This window comes from Penaeus chinensis, chromosome 20 (assembly GCF_019202785.1).
Source record: "Penaeus chinensis breed Huanghai No. 1 chromosome 20, ASM1920278v2, whole genome shotgun sequence".
Classification (NCBI taxonomy): domain Eukaryota; kingdom Metazoa; phylum Arthropoda; class Malacostraca; order Decapoda; family Penaeidae; genus Penaeus; species Penaeus chinensis.
Genome location: NC_061838.1, coordinates 15,887,723 through 15,897,722, shown reverse-complemented (window position 1 = coordinate 15,897,722; position 10,000 = coordinate 15,887,723). Strand labels below are relative to the sequence as shown.

Here is a 10,000-nt window from a genome sequence, read left to right as displayed (position 1 = left end):
CGTTGGCAAAGGACTGGGGAGTCTTGTCGAGGTGCTCTGGAGGATCAGAGGTTGCTTATCTCGGTTTTAGAATCTGCAGCTTAAGTACACGGGCTAAGTAAGCGAACAGGGAACGAGGGGGTCCTGCGGTCCAATGAGAGACCCTTGAAGTGTCTGTGTCAACCAGTCAGGTCTCGACAGTAAGTCGCGAGAAGCACCTGCGGGTGACAGATAGGACGAGGACCTGATGTGACCCGACCTGCGGAGATTCAGGTTGCAGGGGTCATGCTGCTACAATATATATAAATATGTATATATAAACATATATGTGTGTGTTTGAGTTTGCGTCTGCGTCTGCGTCTGCGTCTGCGTCTGCGTCTGCGTCTGCGTCTGCGTCTGCGTCTGCGTCTGCGTCTGTGTTTGTGTTTGTGTCTGTGTGTGGGGGAGGGGGAGGGGGCAGTCATTAGTCAGAGAACCCGCCTGGGCAGACCTCATTTCGGCGACAACAGGAAACGCTCCGTAGGTGGTAAGCAGACGGAAAAACAGCTGGGTCCCCACGCCCTTGACAAGAGCAGTACGAGTCCGACCCTTGAACCGCGAGCATCTTCTCCCTTTTGCCCGTAGAAGCTGTCACGTCAACCGCCACAACCATATCACCCCATAACTATAAATGTGTTAAGCTGTATGTGCAGTTACGCTCACGCTGGTTGTTAGATTAAAGTGCTAATTGACAGCAAATGGTACGCTCTCCATTGCTGCCCTCACATCACGTTACTGTGTGATCACGGTATGGGTTCAAACAATAGGATATCTTTCATTTATTACGTATTTGTTTAAATTTTCTCGTGATTAGAGAGTATATTGTTTCAATTGCAACGAATTTAGTGCGTTCATGGTTTTCATGAATATCATATCATTATTATTTTCTCACTACCCAGACTTGTATCCATGTGAATATCTGTATCTGTGTTGCTTACGCTTCTAAATAAAAGAGGTTAAGCCAACCGTCCCTTTCACTACTGCTAATACATATGTTTAAGGCGTTCATATAGAGCCTTTACAGTGTGTGTGTGTGTGTGTGTGTGTGTGTGTGTGTGTGTGTGTGTGTGTGTGTGTGTGTGTGTGTGTGTGTGTGTGTGTGTGTGTGTGTGTGTGTGTGTGTGTGTGTGTGTGTGTGTGTGTGTGTGTGTGTGTGTGTGTGTGTGTGTGTGTGTGTGTGTGTGTGCGTGCGTGCGTGTGGAGTTTCTATCTATTGTGGTCTTTATATTTTTGCGATTCTTTGACGCCCTTCCTTATTTCCATGTATTAAACTCTCGAACACCTTCCCACAATCGATAAGCCCAGTAAAGACTGTTTTGCATCTGTATGTTTGTATACATTATAACCCTCATATCAAATATTACATTTCTTGTGCCTTTTTGCTCACAGATTAGCTGTGAGCCAGACTGCTCACAGATTAGCTGTGAGGCTAATCTGCTCACAGCTAATTTGTATGGGGAGTTTTCTTTTGATTCTGTTCATTATAATGTGTAGAATGACTCATTCAGCTAATTATTCAGTAATTTCAGCAATCGAGAGGGCCACCGTTTATAGCGACTGAAACTGATATTGATTCTTTCATTTACTAGTTGTCTGGATTCATGAATTTTGTGTCAGTGTGCCGATAACGATATTCCCAAAGACTACAAACATTTCTTTCACGATGGAAGAAAATTGCATGATGATTCCATTTTACTTTCTGGCCACTCTGGCAGATGTATCCACTAAGCTAGAGGTCTTCTTTTTTCAAACTTTTTCGAACGTTTCCAGACTTCTCTTGTACGACCGATCACGTAATGCTTCCTCCATTTGTCACGACGTGTTCTGATGCAGGGTGAGGTATATGAGTTATTTATTCATATGTTGGAAATTTTCTGCCACGTCAACATCTAAGGTCATTAGTGGCATATACATTTATAGGGATAGGGTAGGCAAAGGGTAGATATGAGTTAACGATTTGGATAAGCGGACAAAAGAAGGGGACGAAAAGAAGGAAAAGGAAATAGGGAGAAGAAAAGACCCTGCAAAATTATTTGAGGCGAGGGCTGAGGTCTAAGGCAGGGGCGAGCCCTACATTGGGCCTGTCTCCATCTCCTAAGACCCCCATGCAACAACGAACGAGGGATTAAGTGGGGGTTAAAGAACAGGGCTGGGATACTCAAAAGTACCCGTCCGTTACAAGTTGTAACCGCTTTACTACATCGTACCTTCCGATCTCCTTACTACATTGTAAACCACTGATACTCAAAAAATAATTACAACGTAGTAAGCACATTGTAAGGCCTGTGTTTACATTGTAAGTTAATTCCATTGACTACCAAGAGAGGGCAGACTTGTAGGCGATTGACCAATCAGCAGTTAGCCTATTAGACGTAACAACCAATGGAAATCCATGGCTGTTTTACTGCCACGCCCCCAACGGTCACCAGCACCATGGAAGGCCCCGAGTGATATTTTTGAAAGACTCAGTCAAGTGTTGTAAAATAAATTAACTATGATGAATTTCAAAGAATAACCTTTCATAGTACAAGTTTTATTCACAAAGAGCAAATGATAATGCGCAGCAATCATCTTCAGGTAAAAAAAATAGAAATATAATATACATTATTATTTCTTAAATATTTTTAACAAAGTGTTTATGAGGTCTCACATATGACATTTTACATACATTTTTTTCGGAAGTATAAGACAAAAAATCATAATTTCATGCGAAAGTAAATTGATGTTAACATACATACAGAAGTCACTGATTATCGGAACAATAATTATTAAAAGGATTGTCTAGTTGGCTATTTGGCATCAGAGAAGGTTATAATAAAACAAATCTAAGAAATCTGTGATATCGCAATAAATGCTTATCCTCTTCATAGAGTGAAACTAATGATTCCCTATAATAATGTCTTTCACGCTGCAATGCTCGGTCATGAAGATGAGCAGCCACCAAAACATTGTCGTTTGTCGTCTGTCAACTCAATTTACAGTCAATTTATATTTGATTCAAGATAACGGTAATGCATGGAAAACAAAGAATATGCTAGACAATAGAAATTCCCGGCATTAAATATGGAAAAGGCATGTTACTGTCAAATAAAGGTTTCTGTCGACTAAGTAATCGGGAAATAAACCGTACTATATCCGGTTTCATACCCTTACGAGAGCCCCGGAGCAGTTGTAACTTATAAGGTACTTTACAATGTGTGACGTCATAACAATTTTGTTTCGAGTATGGCCTTCGGTGCCTTACGACATTGTAACGGCTCCGTGGTGAGATACAACATTGTAAACTGTTTTGAGTATCCGGCCCCAGCTGCCTTGGCCCTTTGGCCAGTTCATTCATTCTAGCCTGTGCAGGTACAAACGTATAATTATCTCTACTAGCGTCAGAACTTCCCATCGAAATAGCCTCGAAAGCTGATGAAATCCTGGCTGTACAGACTACCGCACAAGTTTCAACTGTATCCACTAATCCGTCTTTAACCCTGGAGTCCCTCATGACACAGGTCGCCAAACTCACAACCACCGTTCGACGGCTCGCAGCCCGCGACCCCTTCACAGCGTCCCTGCCCCGCCACCGCAATCCTGCATCGACCCGTGCCAACTGTGACCCAGTACGAAGCTACGCGCCTCAGTACCGTCAAAACCACAGCCGTCGCCGCTCCCCGACTCCGGGTAGCTAATGTTTCTCTCACTTTCGGCACCAGGGCACGTCGGTGCGAACCTCCTTGCTCCTGGCCGGGAAACGAGCACCGCGGGAATAATAGCGCCGGTCTCTAGCGGCCCCACACGGCGCCTGCTCTATGTCCGTGACACAGGAGCGGAAGTCAGCCTTATCCCCACATCCCACAAGGTCAGGCACTCGTCCCCTTTTTGCACATTGGAGACTGCCAACTGTTTACCCATCAACGTATACGGCGAGCGTTCCACGACGCTCCTTTTCAGCGGCGCCCCCCCCCCCCCCCTCCAAGCTGATGTGGGTTTTCCTGGTCAATGATGTACAGCAGCCAATCCTCGGAAAAGACTTCCTTGTGCACCATGGATTCACAGTGGACCTTAAACAGGAATTTCTCATACACCAGTCAGGGGCCCGCATGCACACCTCGCGGCCCTAGTACGCATCCCCCGCATCTACACAGTGCTCCCCAACCAATGGAAATTTCCTGATGTCCATATGTGGTTAAAAATAGTCAATAGGAAGGATAGAGAGGAGGATGGAAGGTATCAGAGCATACAGTAGTGAATACCGTCAGGACCTTCATGAGTGTTGTGACACGAATGTAAGGCAACATTGAGTACAAAGGAATAAAAAGGAGCATTATAAAACTCAGCAGAGGATAGGGTGAAGATGATGGGGATGCATTTCCTGATGGTCTTAATGGAAAAGAAATGTGGAGAAAGGTGAGAGCCACTACTGACCTGGCTGAAATAGTCACCTAGTTCAATAGCGAGGATCAGAGATGAGAGTATCTCGAATATGGAGGACAGGGGCTGGATGGGGGGGCTGTTTGCCTGATAGTTTATGGATCCGATGCCAAACAGCTGAAACATGTAGATGTAATTGAAGAAACATAATTCTGCCAGCTATTTGTTTTACTGTTCCGGATTGTACGACAAAGACAGGTGGATGCTCTTTTAGAGGAGATAAGGGCTGATGGTTGATTAGGTGTGCCTCATTTGTAGCGATAACTGTTCCAGGCTGCACATTTTAAGCGAAACACATTGGTGCAATATAGAACATCTTTTGAGGTATAAGATCTTGAGGTTCGAGGAATGGTTGCATAGTCAGCTCTTAGGACTGTAGCTGTGAAACATTGTATCATAACTGAAATGGACACGAAGGGGGATCGAGTGGTAGGAATAGTAAGTGAAATGAAAGTACGCCATTCGGCTTTATAAGAGCACCAGCGTGAGGGGTTGGGAAGTGGTACATATGAAGTAGGAGAAAGGAAGACTGGAAAGTAGTCTAGAACTGACCAATGGAAATCTAAATGGAAAGAAGGGGAGCATAGAGAGAGGTCACTGTATGAAAAAAAGATTGTGTGCATATGTCAAAGTGTCTGGGGCGATCTGAATTACGCATAATAAGGCCAGTTGTGGAGAGGGAGCATTCCAGCAATTAGCCACGGGAGTTGGGATAAAATCATCCCAAAGATTGTGGCGACAGTTAAAATCCCCAACAACCAGGAAAGCTGGGCGGAGTTTCAAAGGAAACAAAGTCAATGGGGTGGGAAGGGGAGTAGACCTGTGATCCAACAGCGAAGAACGATGGAAAGATGTAAATAACTGTGTTTTCTGATATATAAGTATAGATGAGACATAAAGGGAGTGTGGAGAGGCAAAATGGTAATTGGATATACAAGGATGTGTAAGAAAAGTCTCTTGGAGGTCTCATGGAGACTGGTGTCTGAGGAGTAGAGGCAAAGGTATGTGGAGGCCAGTGTGTGGTAGGAGAAGGGGCGGAACATTTAGTCTGTCTACTGCGGGTAGTGCAGGGAGGGAAAGGGGAAGGTGTTGGGGCTGTAATAGAGATTGAAGTGTCTGGATTTAAACTGGCAAAATAATTTGATTGAGGAAAGTAGGAGATAGAAGTGGAGAGGTAAGATATAGGGGAGGGTGTAGGAACATCTTGGGAGAGAGGGGGAGGGGCAGAGCGAGTGACATTACTGGAGTAGGGAGTAAGAGAAAAACCTCATCGAAGTGCTTTCTGTCTGGCTTCATGCATTGAGACCAGACTCAAACTTGTAGGTGGGTCAGCCTCTATAAAATACATTATGGGGGCCGCCATAATATAAACTTCATGAGGGAGGGAATGTCTACAAAATGTAAATTGAGCAATATTCATGTAGCAATGTACTGTTACTGCATCATAGTCAATAAGACAGGAAAGCAGGTATTTAGGCAGGGGGGACGATAGGCAGGAAAAGGTTTGTGAGGTCAATCAGGGTAGATAAAGCACAAGCTTGGGACTCAGATGTAACTGAAAGGGCGTGGAAAGAAATATTGCTTACTTTGGGACAAGAGGAAGAGGGGGTTAATTTCAGATACGCTGGTTGAATAAGGGGCAAGCCTCACCTAACACGGGTACAAAATCTTCCTTAGCCATGGTGACGATTGTCGGGACTAGATGATTAACCAAGGAATTATGGTGCCCATGCCTCTCCTGTAACATTCAGGCACAAAACCAGCATTTCATCCATTCAGCATGGCTTTTACACCATGGACAGAAGAAGGATTTGGAAAATAGAAAGAAAAGGTAAGGGCGAGAGGAAAAGACTACAAAATTGGTAGAGCCGAGGGTTGAGGTGCAAGGTTGGTGAGTCCCCCCAACATTGGGCTTCAGTCTGTCTCTAAAGCCCCCCACGACAACAAGGGGCATGGGGTTGGACGGAAATGTGGTAGAAGCCTTCCAAGAATACGTAACATGAAGTTGCAGCAGTCCCTTCGATAATGGTTAATGGTTAAAAGCAAAATAAATGTGCTAGACATCTAAGGTCATGTAGCACTATAGTAAATGGTAGTGAAGGGTGGTTGAGTTAGTGATTAGTTGTCAAAGTTGGGCAAAGGAATTGACGAGTAAATGGGTTAAGGTTGGGTAAGGTAATGTCTAGGGGTTAGATCAAGTGAAGGATGTATATGCATTTGAGGAATGAATACAGGTTGTCAAAGCAGAAAGTGTGAGAAGTTGTGGGAGGGATCACGAAAATCGGTCCCATTTGGCTGGGCTAAATAGATTATTTAAGAATTTTGTAGAGATGGGGGTAGTGGAAGGACGGGGGTATGTGGAAGAGGGCGTAGTGTTGAGGGAGGTAGTGTTATGGGGAGGTGGACAATAAGGTTGTAAGGTAGTAATAAGGGAGGATGGGGTAGTTGATGAAGAAGGTTGTGGGGGTATAGTTGTTGAAGTTGAGCATGTTGGGAGTAGAAATGTCTCCTGGGGTGTTGATTAGGGTGGATACTGTACTAGTCGGCATTGAGGAGGGGGTATTAGTTGTAGTGTTCAGAGCCGTGGTCAAAGGAGAGCCTGGGGTCAGGGAATCGGGCGAGTTTGAATAGGTCGAGCTATTTGATGAAGAGGCAATTGCCTCTAATAATGGTATGGTTAATTGTTAATGGTTAATAGTTATTCATTGTTGGCCATGATAAGCCTGGAGTATGTTGGGGAGAGAAATGATCCACCCCTCAGGGTCGCTTGAGGGGTAAGGGCTAGACAACTAAAGTAGGGGAATACCGTGCCCATGGCTCCCTCAGGCCGTTCAGGACTGGCACAAAGTCAGCCTTTCATCCTTTCAGCACGGCTCTCACACCTTAGGAAGTGGATAGTAGAAGGGGTTGGTGAAGGGACAGAAACGAAAAAGTAGGAGGGGAAAAAAAAGACCATGCAAAATTTGTTGAGTCGAGGGCTGAGTCCCAAGGTTGGGGAGTTCCCCAGCATTGGGTCCCAGTCTCCGCCTCCTAAGCCCCCCCCACGACAACAACGGGCAAGGGATTGGGGGGGATCCCTTCGATATATATTGTGATATCAACCATTTCATCTCATTTAATGAAGTCTCAGAATGGCTTGCTGTGACCTCAGAACATAAAATACTCTTTTTGACGGTTACAAGAGCCTTTCTGTGTTGGTTAAATCTTGTAATCAATGCAAGTTGACTTGGTGCAAAATAAGGCCAAAGGGACTAACCACAATTTTGAAGTCTTATTTCATCACTATTACACACACATTTAGCCAAGATAAGTTAGAAGAGAAAGACATCCGCGGCTTATTTAGCTTCAACCAGTTGACCCATCGTCATCACACATGGAAGCACCATATTCCCTTTTCCTGCAGGAACAAATAAATTTGTGTGGTTATATGTCAAGGACTGGCCAAAGTGTTAGACTAAGATTTTAAAAGTTTGACATTTTCTCATTCAACATCACACTTGTCAATCATGCGTATTTGTGTCCATGTCTGGTCAAATATTCAAACAGCACCAGCTAAAGCGAAAGGAGGTATTACGTACCGGTAACTTCTCTCTGAATTCATAACCAATTATCAGTAATGATTATCCCTTGTGTCTGTATTTGTTGGTATCATTAATAGTTCTATTGCCGCAGTTTATATTGTCATATATTCATAATCGTAGTAAATGTAATAACAATAATAGTACTTGTTTTTATAGTGATGGGGTAAGTGTAATGGTAATAGTAATAGAGCGACGATAGTAGCAGTAATTAAAATAGCAGTACTGTCATGATAATCACTACTAAAATTAGATATTAGCAACAGTATTAGTAATACTGATATTATTTTATGGTGTAATTTCCATTGCTGTTTTCATTGCCACTGCTATTATTTCTTTTTCTCCTTGGGATCTGAAATGCGAGTTTAATTCCGGCACTAGGGCCACCAGACTTAGACTGAAGACTGATCGTATTGGTCGTACTGTGTGTGGTGGTGTATGATCTTTGATCAACACCAAGTTTGGCAAGCAAGTTGGATCGTGTATGAGCCGCTAAAATACCATGTTCAGCATCCTAAATATCGAGACGCAATCAGGGCAGAGCATACTGATGATTCAATGGTCTGCTTGGATTTTATTCAAACCAAGAATACTGGTAAGAATTGGAACATAAGGGCTTACTTGTCTGTTGCATCTAATTTCTTCCAATACTCTTTTTAACCCCAACTGAAACTTTCTTAACATTATATATATATATATATATATATATATATATATATATATATATATATATATTAATATATAAATCTATGTATGATTGCATATGTATATATATGTGTATATATATAGATATATACTATATATATCATATATATACATATATATATACATATATATATACATTATATATATATATATTACATATATGAGTATATAAACACACATATATAAATATAAATATATATATGATTATATATGTGTATACATATATATATGAGTATATATATATGAGTATATATACATACATTATATATATATATATATATATATATATATATATATATATATATATTATATGTATGAGTATATATATATGAGTATATATACATATATATATACATATATATACATATATATATATGATTATATATATATATGATTATATATATATGATTATATAAATATGATAACATATATATATATGATTATATATATGATTATATATATATATGATTATATATATAAATGATTATAATCATATATATATATGATTATATATATATATATGATTATATATATATATATGATTATATATATACAATATATATACACACTTATATATGAGTTTATATATATTTATACATATATATCCTAAATATATATATATATATATATATATATATATGAGTATATGTATGAGTATATATATGAGTATATATACATATATATACATATATATACATATATATATATATATATATATATACATGATTATATATATATATGATTATTATATATATGATTATATATATATGATTATATATATAAATGATTATAATCATATATATATATGATTATATATATATGATTATATATATATATGATTATATATATACAATATATATTCACACTTATATATGAGTTTATATATATTTATACATATATATCCTAAATATATATATATATATATATATATATATATGAGTATATATATGATTATACATATACTCATATATATATATATATATATATATATATATATATATATATATATATATATATATATATGAGTATATGTATAATCATATATATATACTCATATATATATATATATATATATATATATATATATATATATATATATGAGTATATATATGATTATACATATACTCATATATATATATATATATATATATATATATATATATATATATGAGTATATATATATGATTATACATATACTCATACATATATATATATGATATATATATAATATGTATATACATATATGAGTGTGTGTATGTGTGTGTGTGTGTGTGTGTATG

At 39.4% G+C, this 10,000-nt stretch overlaps 1 protein-coding gene across 1 annotated transcript in view; it reads right to left on the bottom strand.

The window, feature by feature from the left end:
* The window catches only part of LOC125035828 (E3 ubiquitin-protein ligase MARCHF1-like), a 75,430-nt gene that overhangs the window by 10,767 nt on the left and 54,663 nt on the right, over nt 1–10,000 (bottom strand). The gene's annotated exons all lie outside the window — the stretch shown is intronic.